At 39.4% G+C, this 19298-nt stretch overlaps 1 long non-coding RNA gene across 1 annotated transcript; it reads right to left on the bottom strand.

The window, feature by feature from the left end:
• Positions 1–10903: 10903 nt before the first annotated feature.
• On the bottom strand, positions 10904–19041 carry LOC116644495. Its single transcript, XR_004301772.1, has 3 exons — positions 18949–19041; positions 11600–11691; positions 10904–11229 (listed from the first exon to the last, which is right to left on the bottom strand). It is a non-coding gene; the product is annotated as an uncharacterized LOC116644495 (long non-coding RNA).
• Between the last annotated feature and the right edge of the window lie 257 nt (positions 19042–19298).

Genomic DNA, 19298 nt, shown 5'->3' with positions numbered 1-19298 from the left:
ACCAATACTAAAATCATTGTTCACTTGTCAATTTAAAAGACCATTAAAGCAGCTTACTTTGGTTTTAATTGGAACCTCCTCCCTTCCAACGCCATGGCTTAAGAAAAAAAACAAAAAACAAACCCACAACCCAACACCCAGGCGCGCGCGCACGCACACACACGCACGCACGCGGCCCGGGCGACGCGGGTATGTAGGTCACGCAGCGGGTTCGGACCGGCCGCCGGGACTCCCGCTGCAGCCGCCGCCGCCGCCACCCGGAGCCACGCAGTCCGCAGCCTCGAATTTCCAGAGATTCCAGCAGCAGCAGCACGTCTAGCTCGAACGCTCCCAATTAAACAACACCGCATTCGCTTAAAGATCTTCGCAAAAAGCGCACTGGGGCCAAAAATCAATCACTCTCCGCAGCCTGACCGGGTGAAAACAGATGCATAACATATTCATGCGCTGAGCTCACCGAGCAGCCCAGCGCGGAATTAACTTTTTTTTCCCCCTCCTTAAATAAAGCGAGGAGGACTTCCGCGGCTCGGCAATCCTGCTAAAGCTGGCAGATGCAGCAAAACTAATATGTGTAAATGCTTTAAAGCAATAATCTGCTTACAGCGACACTTCCCCGAACGGCGGCAGGACTGAGGGGGGAAAGAGAAGGCGCTTGGCAGCCAGGGGAAACCGAATTGTTTTGACACCGCCATTGAATAGCAAAGCCTGGTGGATAATCATTTCACAGGATAATTGTGGGCGAGTAAAAAAATAATAGAAAGAACCTACCCACTTCTCCCACCCTTTTTACCTTCCCGCATCAAAGTGAGCGATGAGTTCTCCTCATTATTTTTACCTTGCTCACAACATCACTAGGTCCCTTCTAAATGAAATAGACTTAATGATAATACTAGAAGGTAAACGGAGTTGGAATAATATTTACTGTATAATCATTTGGGCTCTGTTAAGCTCAGCACTTCCCTTATCTCAAGAATCTCACTAATTGCTTCCAATCTGAAAATGACCAGGCGGATTTATTTTCTTGGAAGGTTACTTGCATCTGTGTGTTTTTGTTTTAAAAGCCCATTCTCATCCAGTCCCCCCTCCCTTCTAATTTGAAGTAGCCCATGTTTTGTTTGGCTACTGTTTTATTTGCTGTCAAAAAGAATTTGATGCAAAAACCATTTAAGCATGTATACAACCCATGGAGGGATTCATTTGACCTCATTATACTGCAATAAAGAAGAAATCCAGTTTGTTAAATATCACCGAACCGCATGCATTTCACATCAGATCATAAGAGCAATGCTTCAAAAGATTACCCCGGAAAGTGCTTAGAAAGATGGAATGGGTTAACTTTGCTTGCCGGAAGGTGTTCTGAAAAACACAGGAAAAGAGAGATATGTGCAGCCCCCTTTAAGAGCAGAGCAACTGAAGAAAAAAGAGATTTATGCTTTTAATTAATGGCAATTAAACCATGCCTGTTGGCTTGGCCTATGGCAATTGTTGCCTGCAAAAGGGAGGCCGAGCTGGTGACAAGCATTTGAATCCGCTAAGTTCTGTCAAGGGAGCTGACTCTGCAGGCATCAAAACCAAACTAAATCAATAAAAGAATTAAACTTTTATAAATTGCATTTTGACAAGTATCAGATACCGTTAAGCTTTGATATTATGAATTCCTTGGAGGTGATGCAAACAAGAAGGGCCGCAGTTAGAGATCCAAACAATCAAAGAGGCTTGTTAACATGCGCTGTCAAATGCGTCAGTGCTATTAATTACTACAAATTAATGTGACTCTCTCTTCCTCCGGTGATTGGAATAATAATCAGCCAGATTCGCGGAATGAGCACAGAGAACATATGCAACCCTGCCAAAAATAATAAGTTTAAAGAACAGTAGACATTTACAATCTTTGTGTTCAAAGACTGGATGGTTTTCTTGTTACCAGTTGTGGCCTCACTTTCCCCCGTCTTCCCGATTCCTCAGGATCATCTTCTTGTGCTTTTGCCTGTGCGATGACAGAGGGAGGCATCATTCTCTTGCCAATAATTATTGGAGCATAGAATAAAATCTTTACTGTGCTCCACTGAGGTGTGGGGAAATAGAACCCTATCCAAAGTGATGGTTTTCTAGGAAATGAACCCAAATGCCCAAAGTCCTATAATTTGGCCACTTCCTGGCATGAAAACTTTGCTCTGCGGTGAGGTTGATAATTAAAATTACATGATGCTCTCACTCTGACAGTGCAGCAGGCAGGACTCATGGGGTAAAGAGGAACCCTAATTAGAGATTCTGGGTATCCAGAATGATTCAAACAGAAGAATTTCCCCCAGCATTTTGTGATATTCTACATCTACAATTGCCCATTGCCAGGATTCATCTGTTCCCCACTCAGATCCACCTTTTAAGAGAGAATGGGATTTTCATCTTAACAGCTAGAAGAATTGTGATTCTAGATCCCTAGACCCCCATTTTACCCAGTGAAATACCACAACAGACGAGAGCTAAACAAATACTTGTGTTGTTAAATGCAATAATTTATACGTTCTAAAATATTTTGAAAGCAAACATATTACAAATTAATTAGTAATAACAGGCTTCCTTGTGCTTTCTAATGTACATTTTTCTAGTTTATTTTACGAATCTGGGTATTTTAATACCCTCCTTGTCAAAGTTGCTTTATGCCTTTTACTTATTACTTTGGGAACCAATAAGCATATGGTTTCTCACATCTGAGGAGTTTCCAAGTGTTTGTACTACATTTTGAGGTTAATTGAAGAATGGAGTTTAGCCACATGATACGGGAATTTATAATAATTTGGGGGAGAGGTTCTTTTAAAAAACAAGGACTAAACATCTCAGAATATGAGCTAATTTTTCATTTAGTTGAAGGGAGTACAGGGTGGAGATGGGGGTGGCAGGGAATGAACCTCTGTCAAACTTTCTCTTGTCCTTGGAAATAGGATTACAATTTGGAATAACACACTGTCTCTTCCTATTGGCTTGGGATGGTTCACAGCTCTGGAAAATCATCATTTGCTAATTGTGTTCCTGGCTACTCTGTGTTAGTTGTGTGGGCTTTCTTAACTGTAAAGAGACATACCATAATAATAGCTCCTACCCTGCAGTAGGAAGGGTGCCAGGTGTGTACTGGTGTTTGGACTAATTATTTGATTTTTACTATTGACTATACCTAAGTGTGTGATTTTAACACAGAGAGAAATTATCTTGACACCATCTGGTAACAGTTTTTCATGTCTGACAAAATTTAAAGCTCAGTTTGAAGCTTGGCCAATGACAAATATGCTCAGGATTCCACAAGAACTTGGTCCACCTCTGACCTGATACGTATCAGGGCATTTGTCTCAAACTGTGGTTACAGTATTTTATTGATGTGCCTAATCTGTTATCCAGGAGCCACAGTTCTTATGATAGATAGGATATTTGCTTGGATAGTGACAAGGAAGTTTGGGATGATTTTTTCTCTTTTTTCATTGTCAAGAAACAGATCCCGGCTCTAGGTCTGGGTTTAAGTGTAAGTTTTCCATTTCAAGGGCTTCTCAAGATCTGTTCAGAAAGAGCATTACAGCGGAGAAAGACGAAACAAATGCGTAGAAAGCCTCCACAGAAAAGTCTGATGGATAAAAGTATGGTTCTAAAGATGTGCCTTCCTTCCTGATGTGCTCGCTCAGCAAAGGCAGAAGGAATTCATTGTTGGAAATTTGTGTAATCATTTTTATCTGATTACTTGGCAAGATGCTACATGAGCTCTGGCCTCTATTTTAGAGACCCTGGTTTTATAAGCATGCTTCAGTTCCTCCAAATGTCCTTATGGATTTGAAGGGCCTGCTCAAGCTTTGTCACTTATTTTCAACAATATAATTTTCTAAGAGAGGAGCGTTCTTGTGCAGCCTGACATGGGATATGTGAGCACATATTGACCACTCACTGGTACATTAATGCTTCCTGGCAGCAGCAGCACATCAGGCCGAGTTCAAACGACACGTTTGCCTGGAGTTCAGTATCCATTTAAATCAAATTTGTCAGCTTTCCATTTTTTTAATACTTTTTTTTTTATTTTTATGAAAATGCAGCTAATAAATACCTTGTAAGTGTGATGACATGCCTTGATATGAACAAGCCACATTCTGCATGGGGGAAAAAAAGTGACTAGGGTGCCCCTGTTAATACAATAATGTAATTATCTTTTTCCCTGGGAGTTAATTTACAAAACATTTGCATTTACTTCATTTTGTCCCCACTGTTATTTTGAAGGCCTGTCATTTATAAATCTGCACATGTATGGTTATATATGTGTGTATGTATTTTCATGGTGCGAAGAGGTATTTCTTTCCCTGCACATTTCCACGGTGGCTTCCTCCACTTTTTTCCCTTTCTTAAAACTGGTAGCTCAATTCTCAAATGATTATCAATTTGATAGCAATCAAGTTTGTAAATCCTCACAAATTATGTCCCTGCTAGGTTTTAAGGACAATTACCCAGAATATTTTCTTGCCCCAAAAAGGGGTGGGGAGGGTGACGTGGTTGTTGGTGATGGTGATGGTGAGGACATTCCAACTTTCATATGCAGGTAGAGGTACACCTATATATTCTAAGACGTTTATACGCATACAGGGATGTACACCAATACAATGTATGACTTGATTTCTCAGCAAATCTGTCTCTGTTCGATAGGTGAGTTATCTCTTTTTACTTTGCTCATGAAGAAAATGGCAGATGAATGATCAGCTGTTGGCTGTTCTTCACCACGTGGAGTGATAGATGAACAGACACTTTAAGTTAGCCTCTTGGTGTTTGCTTCCAGTTTGAGACTTTTGTTTTTTATTATAGTTTGCCAGATAGAATGAAGCTCCATATACTTGGTGCAAATTATAACGAGACAAATTGCAGATACAGATGTTGATGTTTTTCTCTATTTATGACACTGCAAATTGTCCCAAGAAGGGATTGTAGGAGAGACTTTGAATGTTTCATAGACGGATTAGTGACTATTGGGATACACACACACACACACACACACACAGTGTCGGTTTCAATCCAAGTTATATTTGCTAAAATTGACAACAGTACTTATCCATATGAAAATGTTGTACTTTTTGAGAAAAGAAATGGCAATTTTACTTCATTTCACTATTCTTACAATAGTTTCTTAAGCAACAGGGTATAGAACTGGATGTTACCTCTGAACCTGGTTTATATTTTTATGATTATTATTCTTACGGTGGTAAAAATGACAGCAAATGTTAACTTCATTTCTAAAACAGCAAAGCAACACTTCAATAGATATATCAAAGGATAAATTTTGTGCATAATCTTGAGCTATTGAGCAATTATTTTTTGCAGCTGCACAAAAGGCTTTTATGATCTGACCTTTCCATGTTCCAAATCTTAAGACTTGAGACGCACATTTATTAAGTATCACCACTGCTGGCCAAAGACATGACTTTCTCTTTCATTTCTGGCTCTGGAAGGTAGCCTTCCTTTCCTCACCTACCGACCTGCTCATGGTGAATTTTCTAGCACGATATTTAATAAATTCTATCCTACTAGTCAACCCAAATATAGGTATCTACTAAATCCATTTGATTGCATAAAGTATGACTCATCAACCACCATTCACACACTCACATTATTTAGTAATACAGTTAAACCTCAGTAATGTGAACATCCATCTTCTCTCTCCATTTAAAAAATGGCAACAGCTCAGGGCAACTGGCTAGCTAGTAGAGCATGTGACTCTTGATCTTGGGGTCCTGAGGTCAAGCCCCATGTTGGCAGTAGAGTTTACTTAAAGAAAAAATTGGTTAAAAATGACAACAGCTCTGGCATGGTGTTTGTGGTTCTTCTTGACTAAACAGGGAAACATTAGTGCTGTAATGATTCACTTGCAACCTGATTTGGAGAGGGCTACACTAACCTTGTGAGGTCTTGGGCAAGTCATTAATGGAATTCTGTTTTCATATAACAAAAAAATAATTAAAGGTTACATATTCATCCACAAACATGCCAGACTCTACTATATCCCTGAAGATACAATCATGAATAATACAAGTAAGGCTCTTGAGTTCCAGATCTTATAGGCCAGAAAAAGAGAGGAAAAAAATTACTCTCTACAAGGGAATTGATGGGTACAATGGCTGCGGTAGAACAGAAGCGCAGAGGGACACAGAGGGGGGACATCCAACCCAGCCTGGGGCATATGAAGGGTCAGAGAGCGCTTCTTGCAGAAGGGTATGTCTAGGGCGAAGGATGGGTAGAAACTGGCTAGAGAAAGAGAAAGGGAGACGGAAGAGTGTTCCGGGCAGCAGGAAAGGCAGGGCCACAGCCAGAGATAAGAGAAGTCATGGCAAAATCAAAGGATAAAAGACATTCATTTTGCCCAGGCCACAGAGTTTGGGGGAAGAGTGCATCTACGAGATAAAAAGAACTTCCTAATATTAAAGTGTAATTGTTTAAAAGTAAGTACTTGGTATGACTAGTCTGGATTGTGTAAATATATGACTTACTAGTAATGATAGAGCCTACTAAAAAGTTTCTAGGATGCTTCTTATGTGCAAAGCACTGTGCTCAAAGCTGCAGATGACATAAAGGTGAAAAAACACCTCCATACTTTCAAACAAGTTTGCAATCAAGCAGGGCAGGTAAACAGGTAAACAATTAGAAATCTGGGACAGAATGAAGTGGGTCCTCTAGCAGACATATCAAAAAAGTGCTGTGGAAGACCAGAGAAATGGTGATTGGACCTAGGGGTGAGGGTGGAACTTAACAAAGACAGTTGTTGCTGAGCCGGAAGATGAAGAATGGGTAGGAGTGATCCCATTTTCATTTTCATATATCTAAATGAGCATATATTAAGTTATCCAACAACAGAAAAGAGATATCATAATCTTGCTTATAGGTAAGTGCCTTATAAAAATAACATATGCACATTTATTTCTTTGTTGATTTTTTCTTATTATTAAAAATAAAAGAAGATGTTCTACATGGTATAAAGTGTGAAAATAAGCTAGCAAAATAAGGATAAAAGAGCCATAAAACTGGAAAAGACCTTAGATCATACAGCTTCCTTTTATTGTTTTTTTTTTTTTTTTAAGATTTTATTTATCTGAGAGAGAGAGTGAAAGAGAGAGAGAGAGCACAAGGTTGGGGAGAGAGAAGGAGAAGCAGACGCCTCGCTGAGCAGGGAGCCCGATGCGGGGCTCGATTCCAGGACCCTGGGGTCATGACGTGAGCAGAAGGCAGACACTTAACTGACTGAGCCACCCAGGTGTCCCATCCTTTTATTGTTTTTTTATACATAAATCTCAAGTCCAGAAAGTAAAGAGACCTGCTTAAGATCACAGAAACAGTTTGAAGGTAGAGATAAGACTTCTAGACTTGCATTTCTACTGCACTCAGGTGCCTTCTTTAGTAAGAAATCTACAAGTATTAAATAAACAAAAACTAGTTTACCATAGAAAGGTACTAGATAATTTTTACATACAGTATATAATTTTTATACACACGTTGGTTTTTTTAAAATTGTATTTTATTATATTATGCTAATCACCATACATTACATCATTAATTTTTGATGTAGTGTTCCACGATTCATTATTTGCGTATAACACCCAGTGCTCCATTCAATATGTGCCCTCTTAAATACCCATCACCAGGCTAACCCACCCCCCACTCCCCTCCCCTCTAGAACCCTCAGTTTGTTTCTCAGAGTCCATAGTCTTTCATGGTTCATCTCCCCCTCCGATTTTCCCCCCTTCATTTTTCCCTTCCTACTATCCTCTTTTTTGGTTTTGAACTAATTTGTTCATCAACATTGCAAACGTTAAAATTAATAAGTAATAAATTAAGGGGAACTGTTTTAGAGCAAATTAAAAATAAGATGGCCACAAAAATTCAAAGATATGTGATAATATTCATAGCAAATTATTAAAAGAACACATAAGTATCACCTGTTCGTTGTAATTTAATTACATGCACAGAGGAAAAAATCAGCAAAGATATATTTTAATGTCCTGCCTCTTTCTAAAATGTTTATAAAGATTATTGCTAAATCAATTAATGTGTTCTGGCTATATAAAATACTAATGAAATAAAGAGAATTCATCAGTCTAGGACTGCTTTTCCAATTTTCTATAGCAGTTATTCACCATAACCAAGATGGAAAAATGAATGACAGTTTATGATTCAGAACAGATGAGTGATATAGTGGAGACTTTTATAACACATAATTGTATTATACAAACCAAAGATGATCCTGGCATTCTTTCTATTCTTTGTTCTTTATGCTTTAAAAATGATGACTTCTCCCTACTGTGATTTATGGTGCTACCTGGCCCCTTAACATTTTAGAACACACCCATTCGGAGTTGTCTGTAAGATCCTAAATGTCACAACCCTCTTCCTTCCAATGGGAAGGCCTGGCCCTCAACTGTCCCCCCCTTCCTTCCTCACCATCCACCCAACCCAGAGCGTTTCTTGATTCATCTTTTCCTCCCATCCCATGTCCAATCCAGTAGTAAGTTTTGTCAGCACTACCTCCCAAATAGATTTTGACTCTGAAACCCACTTAGCACTTCCTCAGCTAGGAACCTAGTTTGAGTCATCAGCGGCCCTCACCTGGAACATTGCAACGGCCTCTTAGGTGCTCTTGCCTCTCAAAACCACATCCTTCACTTGGGGCCAGAGTAAAGCCATTGTCCTGCCCAAGCCCCCCAGGAGGTTTCCATACACCAAGGACAGCCTCCAAAGTCCTTAGCATGGCCAGAAGGCATCACAATTTGGACCTCACCTATTTCCCAGGCTACCCCTCCATTCTCCTTCCCTGCCTTTGGACCCTCTGGCCTTGATTTTTGTTTACAAAATAAGCACGATCTTCTTAAGCTTTGTTTCCCCTGGGTCTTTGCATGGCCACCCCTTTTCCTTAGTCTTCCTTCAAATGTCTCCTCTTCAGAGAAGGCTCTTCCTACTCTGGCTGAAGAAGCACCTCTGCTCCTTCTCTCCCGGCACCCTCCTTCATCTTCCCCATGATACTTATAAGTCAATAAAATGATCTTCTCCATTCCTTTTTAACCTGTGTAATCTCTGTCTTCCCTGACTGTTCCACAAGGACAGGAACTCGTCTGTCTTGCTCATCACTCTATTCCCAACTCTAAACAGGGTCTGGGACTCACCACGTGACTGCCAAGCCCTGACATCCCTTTCTATGAACACCTTTGTGTTCTCTGGTGTAGCAGGAAGAGTGGAGTTTCGCATGAGGAGATAGGGTTTTGAATTCCAAATCGACCCTCTTTCCTGGCCTTGGGAAAGTATCCTCACCTGCAAACCCAGGCACAGTTCTTACACGAGGAGGCTGGTGTGAGGTTTAAGTGAGGTCATGACTGTGAAATGCAATCCTTAATACAGAAACTGGCACACAGTCAACATAAGTTAGCATTAATAATGTTTCTGCTCGGCATAGGACAGTGGTCAAAGTCAGGAAATGTGAGTTCTCCTTCTTCTTGTCCTTCCTCCTCTTTTCCTATTGAGTCATTGATTCATAGATTTACTCATTTTCAAAGGTATCTACACTAACTCTAGGGTTTTCCATACAAAATAAGAATAGGGGAGACCAACAGACTCTTTCCTATTGATACGTGTCTCCTCGTCACTCATTCCTGTTCACTATGCTTCTGAGTCTTGGGTAAGGAGTGGCATGATGAGCCCGCTGCTGTTACTGTCCCACGTGTTGAAGATCTGTGCTGATTGGGCTTTGGCAAAACTTTAAAATACGTCTCCCATCTTCTGTGATGGTGAACAGCGGGTCATCATGGTAAGGTTCAGACACTTCTGCTGCCTCCTCTGTTCTCCCCCAAGCTCATCTTATGGACTGAATTAGGATCAGATGTGTCAACCCCTAAGGACCATGGCTTCTTTTCCCTTCATTGACATGACAGCTGACTCCTGTCTAAGGCGCGACCAAGGGCACTGCTCAGCGTGGAACTTCTGTGTGGTAAAACTTTATTTGTAAAGTTTTTCTCCTGTTCTTGGATCCTACGTTTAGCCATGGATGGAAATAAGGTAGTGCAAAAGTGGGGACGCACAGGACCTTAGTTTCAGGGTTTCCACCGGTATGCTAATTGTTTCATGACGTGTGAGTGATTTAGTAGAGATGTGTGCAAATTCTGTAAAGCAAATGAATTCCATACTGACCTCTATAGTGTAAGGTAAGGTGTAACTACTGGTGCTTATGTGAGCCATGAAGAAGTGCTTTGTAACTGCAGCCTTGAACCTTTAAAACAGGTCATTGACTTCATTTCATCTCGTTCTATCAGTTAGCATTAATTTTGCTAAATTGCAGTTACTTATTTTTATGCTAGTCCTGAAGGGTAGTACCATATATTAATCATTTCTGTACACCTAGCATATAACTGACACAAGTAAGGGCCAATTACAGTAAGTATTGGTTGAACCACTGAAAATATATGTGCCTTGGCTATATCCATACACCCATATTTGCCAGACAAATGTCTGCTTGAATCAGCAGCTTTAAAGGCTGACCTGTATCATTATATAGAAAAAAAATCAAGGGGACTTAAAACACATTTTGTTTCTGTCACTGATCCCTCACATCTGTATGGTATTCAGCCATTATAAAGCCTCTCCACATACATCAACTCATTCAATCCTTAGAACAATACTAAAGTCTCAGACCTAAAGATAACGTAGTTCTAAAGACCAAGTAACAAGAGTGGACACATTCTGAGAAGGTGGGCCTCAATCTGACATTTACTACAGACTCGACTTTTAAGAAAAGTCATAGGAATTTCGAGACTTTTATTTTGTTATTATTTTTAATATTTTTTAGAGACTTTTGTTTTTCTGATAGCAAGTAGACACGAAATCAACAACTTGGTTATTTGTTCTATTTTGCTCACATCATAGATTCAACATATCTTAGAATTGAAATCTTTCATCCATTCCTTAAAAAAGGGTCTTTCAGCTTTTGTTTGAATGCTCAGTTCTAAGAATAGGAGCATCTTATTTTGTTGAGATAAAATCTCCATCTGGTAACTTGTCTCCATTGGTCCCGGTTCTTTCCTCCATCAGCACAGACACTCAGTTCTTCCACCGCTCCTTGTACGAGATGGTGTCCAGGTTCCTCGCTGTACCGTGAGTGCATAAAAGCTCAGGGTCTGGCATCAGGGCTTGGTAAGTGACCTCAGTCACTCATTATGTGCCCACAGTGAGTGACTATGAGGATTAAAAGTAACAACCCATGTGACATGCTTAGCCCAGGATTCAATAAACTCTTCAAGTATATTTTATTATCACTATTAATCTTGGTCACCCTATGAACATACTCTAGTTTGTCAATGTGCCTCTTAAAATTCAGCCCCCAAATTCAGACAAAATATTTCAGATGTAAGTCATATGTTTAGTAATTAATGAATTTGATTAATGTTCCCCTAAAACTTGGCAGAAGAGAACATCTCTTTCTATATAATAAACAAACCATATGCATAAATACCATGACTAGATTCAGACATGTAAATAGAGACTTGATCGTCTAACTTTGAGCAAGTTATTTCTCCCCAGCTTTAAAGAGAAATAATTGACCTACCTTGTGGTGTAAGTTTAGGTGTATAGTATGATGGTTTGATTTGTATATACTGTGAAATGATTACCACAACAGGATCAGCTGACATCCATCTTCTTATATAGATACAAGAAAAAGAAAAAAAGAAAACAAAGAAAAAAGAAAAAAAAAAAATTCTTATGGTGAGAACTCTTAGGATTTATTCTTAAGTTTCTCATATATCGTACAGCAGTGTTAGCTACAGTCATTACATTGTAAGTACATTCCTAGTATTTAGTTATCTTATCACTGGAAGTTTGTACTTTTTGATCACCTTCTTCCAATTTCCCCTCTTTCCATCCTTTGCCTCCGGTAGCCACAAGTCTGGTCTCTTTTTATATGGGTTTTTTTCTTTTTTTAAGATTTTATTTATTTATTTGAGAAAGCGAGCGAGCATGAGCAGGGGGTGGGAGGGGGGAGGGACAGAGGGGAAGGGAGAAGCAGGCTCCCCGCTGAGCAGGGAGCCTGATGCAGGGCTTGATCCCAGGACCCTGAGATCATGACCTGAGCTGAAGGCAGATGCTTAACCGACTCAGCCACCCAGGTGCCCCTATGGGTTTTTGTTCTTGTTTTGTTTTGTTTTGTTTTAGATTTCACATATGAGATCATACAGTATTTCTTTTTCTGTCTGACTTATTTCACTTAGCATAATGCCTTCAAGATCAATCCATGTTGTCACAAACGATAGATTTTCCTCATTTTTTATGGCCAAATAATATTCCATTAGACATACATTCACCACAATTTCTTTATCCATTCATCCCTTGATAGACAGGTTGTTTCCATGTCTTGGCTACTGTAAATAATGTTGTTATGAACATGGGGATACAGGTATCTTTTCAAGTTAGTGCTTTTGTTTCCTTTGGATATGTTCTCAGGAGTAGAATTGGTGGATCCTATGGTGTTTCTATTTTTAATCTTTTGAGGAATCTCCATACTGCTTTCCTTTTTTTAAAAAAATTATTTATTTGAGAGAGAGAGAGAGACAGAGTACAAACAGGGGGAGCGGCAGGCAGAGGGAGAGGAAGAAGGTGGCTCCCAGCTGAATAGGGAGCCCAATGCGGGACTCGATCCCAGGACCCTGGGACCATGACCCGAGCCAAAGGCAGACACTTAATGACCGAGCCACCCAGGCACCCCCTCCATACTGTTTTCCATAGTAGCTGGACCAATTTACAATCCCACCAAAGGTGCATGAGGGTTCCCTTTTCTCCACATCCATGCCAGCATTCATTACCTTTTGTCTTTTTGATAATGGCCATTCTAACAGGCATAGGGTGATATCTCAATGTGGTTTTAATCTGCGTTTCCCTAGTGACTAGTGATTTTGAGCATCTTTTCAGGTACCCATCAACCTTTTATATTACTTTGGAGAAATGTCTATTCAGGTACTTTGCCCATTTTTAAATTGGGTTGTGGGTTTTTTTTTTTTTTAAAGAAATAGGATAGAATTTTTTACTGTTTTTATTTTAATTCCAGTATAGTTAACATACAGTGTTATATTAGTCTCAGATGTAAATATAGTGATTCAATAATTCCATACATCACCCAGTAGTCATCACAACAAGTGCCCTCTGTAATCTCCATCACCTGTTTCACACCTCCACCCCCCATGTCCCCTCTGGTAACTATCAGTTTGTTCTCTATAGTTAAGAGTCTATTTCTCAATTTCTCTCTCTTTCTCTTTTTGTTTTGCCTTTGCTCTTTTGTTTCTGAAATTCCACATGTGAGTTTTCTTCTAGGAGTTTCATGGTTTCAGGTCTTATATTTAAGTCTTTAAACTAGTTTGAGTTACTTTTTGTGAGTGGTGTGAGATATGGGTCCAGTTTCATTCTTTTACATGTAACTATCCAATTATCCCAGCACTGAAGAGACTGTCTTTCTTCCATTGAGTATTCTTGGTTTCCGTATCATATATTAGTTGACTGTATTTGCTTTGGTTATTTCTGGGCTCTTGATTCTGTGGGTCTATTAGTCTGTTTTTAATGTCAGTACCATACTGTTTTGATGTCTATAGTTTTATAAGATAGCTTGAAATCAGGAAGTGTGATACATCCTGGTTTATTCTTCTTTCTCAAGATTTCTTCAGCTGTTCAAGTTCTTTGTGGTTCCATATAAATTTTAGGAGTGTTTTTTCTCTACTTCTGTAAAAACTGTCCTTGAAATTTTGATAGAGGTTGTATTGAATCTATAGATAGCCTTTAGTAGTATTGATATTTTAACAATATTAATTCTTCCAATCCATGAACATAAGATATCTTTCCATTTACTTTTGTCTTCTTCAATTTATTTCATCAATGTCTTCTAGTTTTCAGATTAGAGATCTTTCACCTCCTTAGTTAAACTTATTCCTAAGTATTTTATTGTTTTGATGCTGTTATAAATGGGATCAATTTCCTTCTACATGAATTTCCAGAAATTTCACTGTTAGTGTATGGAAACACTACTGATTTTTGTGTGTTAATTTTTTATCCTACAATTTTACTGAATTCATTGATTAGATCTAATGTTTTTTTTTTTTTTTTGGTTGAGTCTTTGAGCAAGTTATTTTAAGGATTTGTTTCCTAAGGTGATGTAAGACCCTGTGGTTTGACCGATACTTAAAAAGCTGCAAGAATTCTTACACCAAATGTAAGCAGAAGACTTGCTCACACCAACCAAGCCTGTTCTCTCACTTCAGCCGTGGATATTCCCCAGCAACAAAATTGAGTGCTGGGACACAGAAGAGAGTACACTGGGAGATGGGAGTTTGTCATCTCATTATCAATAGCTAACATATTATGACCATAGTGGCCTACTGTTTTAATATTGCAGCACACTAGGCTGTTTTTCACATACATTGTCTTCAGCCTGGAATTACCTATTGGAAAAATTCATAGGTCCTGCTATTGTTATGATACTGTGTTATAGACTAAAAGCTTTTCTTTACTCAGGTAGGAGCCAAACAAATAAACAAAAGTCAATAGTTCCCCCATTTCCTACTCCCTTTCTTCCATCAACTTAGAAAAGGAAATCAATACCTTCTTGTATCTTCATAGAGTCTCATGAAAGTACCATGGATGGATGCAAGGAGAGATTACATAGCTAAGTGCTTAGATGCTTATAGAAAAATGGAAGGATAGATAGAGGGGTGAATGGTAGGAAAGAGAGGTAGATAAATGATAGATAAATAGAGAGGCAGATAGACAGATAGATATGATAGAATGAGAAATGGAGGATGCTATTATAGAAAACAACTCCGGCTGGATGTCAGGATACTTGAATTCCAATCTTGACTCTGCCATTAACTTGCTTGTGATTTCACTTAGTCCTTTAACCTCCCTTGATTGGTGCAGTAAATCAGAGGTGTTGCCAACCAGCATCTTGGGTCATATTGGTAGGTCCTGAACCCTTAACAGATAGCTCTGTAAGTCCATCATCGCTGCCCTATTTGCCACCTTTCCTCCCTGTCGATAGTTTGCCAGGATTCTTAGTAGGAGGTATACTTATTACCTACACCTCCCAACCATACTCTCAGAGATGCCCATTTCCAGAAATTGGAGGTGGTTTGGGGTATCTGGGACCAAATGATGTCTAGGTTCAAAATTCTATGCTTCACCATACATAAACATAGCCTCTTAAAATTTGCCATTCAGAATATATTTCCTTTGAATGCAATCCTTTCTGTGAACACTAATTTTTCTAAAGTCTGAGGAAAAGGCCTGCTTTTGTAGCTCCCTGGTTTTCTTGGGCCCAGACCAGTTGAAAGTGCTCAAATCTTAGGCAAAATCATGACATGTGGAAATTTACATATAGCTTTCCCTCTCTGTGCTATATTTCCTGCAGTGACAAGGGCTCTTGAAGGGACCTGATAACTTCCTGCTCTTTTAACTCCCAACTCCCTACAGAATAAGAGAAAGTCTGATAAGTAGTAAGTGTACATTACAAGCTCCTACATCATTATGGTGGGAAGAGGCTTATGGATTTTGCAGGAGTGTCTGTTGTCAACTCAGTTTCACCACCACCTGTCTTCCAGCCGGAACTACATTTCTCCCAACCCCTTCCCCATATGGTCCTGGCCAGAGTAAGCATCTCTTTCATGAAGAGACACTCCTGTGAGAATTGACAGGCTGAAGAGGAAAGGCCATAATTTTCAGGATGCATTTCAGTTAGATGCATGAGGAGATGTGAAGTTCTAAAGAATTACCAGTTGAGATTCTAAAGAATTACCTCGATCAATGCTACAGACTGAGAGAGAGGGCAGGAACTTTCCAGAGGTCCTTAAAATTTACTCTACTGAATCACCTGCTTAAGTATGGCACCCTGAGATCATCGCTGGTGGCTTCCCTGATCTTGGTTCCCCTAACTCTTCCAGTGGTTTGTTATGCCTCTAATTTCCTGCATTGAAACTCTTCATAGCTGAAATACACAGTGGCTTCTGTTTTCCTGACCAAAACTGGACTCCATAGGCATTACCTGATTCAACTATTTATGGGTATGTGAGTCCACTTTGTGACATATCTGGTGAGTTGACATTCAATTTATTCTTAAACACCTAAAGCAATATGGAAATTGCTTACTTTGGAAACAGCCCATTTCATGGGACGCCTGGGTGGCTCAGTTGGTTAAGTGTCTGCCTTCGGCTCAGGTCATGATCCCAGGGTCCTGGGATCGAGTCCCGCATTGGGCTCCCTGCTCAGCAGGGAGCCAGCTTCTCCCTCTGCCTGCCACTCCCCCTGCTTGTGCTCTCTCTCTGACAAATAAATAAATAAAATCTTAAAAAAACAAAAAAAAAGTCCATTTCATTAAAGAATTGCCCAAATTGTTAGAAAGCATATCACAGTGTAAAAAAAAAAAATGAGCTCAGATTTTTTTTTAATCACTAAAGCCTGGCTTTGTAACCTGTTTGCCCCTTAGAAACACTGGGCAAGTTGCAAAGCTTCTCAGTCTCCGTTTTCTTTTCTGCAAAGTGAAGGCAATAATTGTACCTACTTTTCAAGGTTGTTATAAGGACTAAATGAGATCAAGTTTAGAAGCCGTCTTTTCCTTACACTAAGCACAGATTGGCATTCATACAACTTTCACTCCTTGGGCCTAATTCTGTCATCTGGAGTCATGCAGGCAGGGACCAGGCTGGCCCACAGAGCACCTTTGTCAGAGTGAAAGGCTGACTCAGCCTGGCATTGGGGCACATGGTTTGGTGAACAAAGCAATAACTGGCTTTCAACCCCCCCTGCCACTCAGCTGAGCACCCTTGAGCACCCTTGAGCCTAAACAGCTAACTACTGGGTCACTGCAGGCAGATTAAAGATAATCTCTCATGAAAATCCTTCATATATCTTAAGACATCTCTCAATTCCTCAACTCACCTTTCCTCTTCTCTCTAAACCAAACATTACCAATTGGATGAGGACTGCCCCCATACTGAACAGTGCACTCTTCATTAATGAATGATTCAGCCAGAGGATGGATAAACAGGAAGACTAATTACACCATCTAAGAGTTGTTCACCTTAATCGCACATTTGCATTTTTAAATGTTACTGTAGAGGTTTATCCTCTTGTTGAAGCTTGTTGGACATCAGGGACAATGTGGGGACGGATGTGTGGGTGTCTCCTGCTGAGTATGAGAAAGGGGAAGGTGTGTGGAATCCTCACTTGGCCTGCCCAACTACACGTAAGGGGCTCTCTGGTTTCATCCTTGAGGTCAACTAGCCAGGGGAGGGTGGGGCCAGGGGTTGATACCTACTTCCCCTCCAGGTGGCTGACCCACTTCAACTCTTATTGGACCCAAGGCAAGAGAACAAATGGAAGCCTATAGATCATAAGTCTAAATATTACGAAGTTATAAATAAAGCTAAAAACTGCTAAATAAAGTATGTTCTATCTTCTTACCTTGACAAATAAATATTCATAATAATAAAATTGAGAAAATGTGTGTAAAATTATTTTTCATATAACTGACAGCAAAGTATCAAAGATGACTGAATTAATTATTATTGTGCATGTCTGGGTGTTCTGTTGATGAGCTGGTGATACTTGGATGAGTAATAAAGACATACATAATTCATTATTATATATTTGTTACATAAAATTAGCTTGTCTTGCCTTCATTTTAGCAAAATTACTAATTACATTGGTATAACTAAGATTTTCACATGTGCTATTGACAGCAATGACAAATTAACCAGTATTTCTTGAGTCACTGTAGTTCATATATGTAATATATATATATATATATATATATATATATATATATTATTTCATTTCAGTTTGGAGAAATTTTACTCTGCTAAGACAGGAGCAATGGGAATTGTCAATAAAAGTCTTAAACCAACACTTGAATTAGAAAATGAACTTTACATATGAATTTTACATATGCTCAAAAAACTGTAATGCAGGCACATGTAACAAAATAGCACTTTTGCAAAAAATATTTTGAACTATTTTAATATCAAATGCACTGCTTTCATTTTTAACATGAATATGTTAAAGGAATACCTTTTCTAAAGGAATATCTTTTAAAGCAATATCTAGATATATACAGTATTACATTCTTATTTTACATTTTCTAATTGGGTTATTATAAAGGAAACAAAATTAGTAGGGCATTACTTAACTTATTCAAATCTCTTTTCAGTTAAGACCATAGTCTTGGGCGCCTGGGTGGCTCAGTGGGTTAACCGACTGCCTTCGGCTCAGGTCATGATCCCAGAGTCCTGGGATCGAGTCCCACATTGGGCTCCCAGCTCAGCGGGGAGCCTGCTTCTCCCTCTGACCCTCTCCCCTCTCATGCTGTTTCTCTCTCTCTCAAATAAATAAATAAATAAATAAAATCTTAAAAAAAAAAAAGACCATACTCTCATCTATGATGGCCAGAAACATAGTCTCCATAAAAATTAGAAATTATTGAGAATTATTTATACATTAATGATGTCTGGTTTTTAACCAAACTTTTACATTATTTAAATAGAGTTTAATTTTAATTTTAGAAAAATTTAATTATCTTATTAAACATTTTCATAAAAGCAAAACTATTTGCAATTCTAGCGTTCAGAGGCCATCTAGATACCAATGTAAAGAAGAGGTACCATATGCCCTAGAGGTTACATCTAGACTAACAAATACAATTTTAGGAGTGATATGAATTGTTGCAAAATGTTCCTTTCCTACTCTAGCCAACTGTAGTGAATGCTGCACCAGTTCCTGAGTACCTGGACCCAAGTTGGAACAGAGAGAAACAAGAAGATGGATGCTTGGTGCTATTGGGAAATGATACTTTATTATGCAAAAATCTATAACATTCACACTGTATGAGAGGAAGAATTTGACAAGTTCATTTGTCTTTTCTCTTACCTAACTGCTTTTGCCAGTCAGATTCTCCCTGCACTCCGGGGTACCATCTGACTCCTGCATAGAGGGCAGCTCTGTCCACAGACCCTTGTGGCTTCAGACGCTGTTGAAGGGACAAAGGGCAAGAGATGAAGAGACACATTCTCCTGGGTCTTGAACTGTGTTAGTCACCACAGTGGGTCACCCTGTGTCAATGCTAATTACCAATCCTGGGTGACAGAGTTGTCTGTGTGCTCTTTAATACATATGTTTTTGTGTGTGTTTGTGATCTGGGGAGCCCCAAAGGGTAGTACTGCTAGGAAGCTTCCCTGCCGTCTGTGGAGGTCTGACTGAGTCTAGCACAGGAAGCCTAT

This window comes from Phoca vitulina, unplaced genomic scaffold, assembly GCF_004348235.1.
Source record: "Phoca vitulina isolate PV1807 unplaced genomic scaffold, GSC_HSeal_1.0 scaffold2, whole genome shotgun sequence".
In the NCBI taxonomy this organism is placed as follows: domain Eukaryota; kingdom Metazoa; phylum Chordata; class Mammalia; order Carnivora; family Phocidae; genus Phoca; species Phoca vitulina.
The sequence above is the reverse complement of the archived record's forward strand: the minus strand, read 5'-3'. Positions and strand labels throughout refer to the sequence as shown.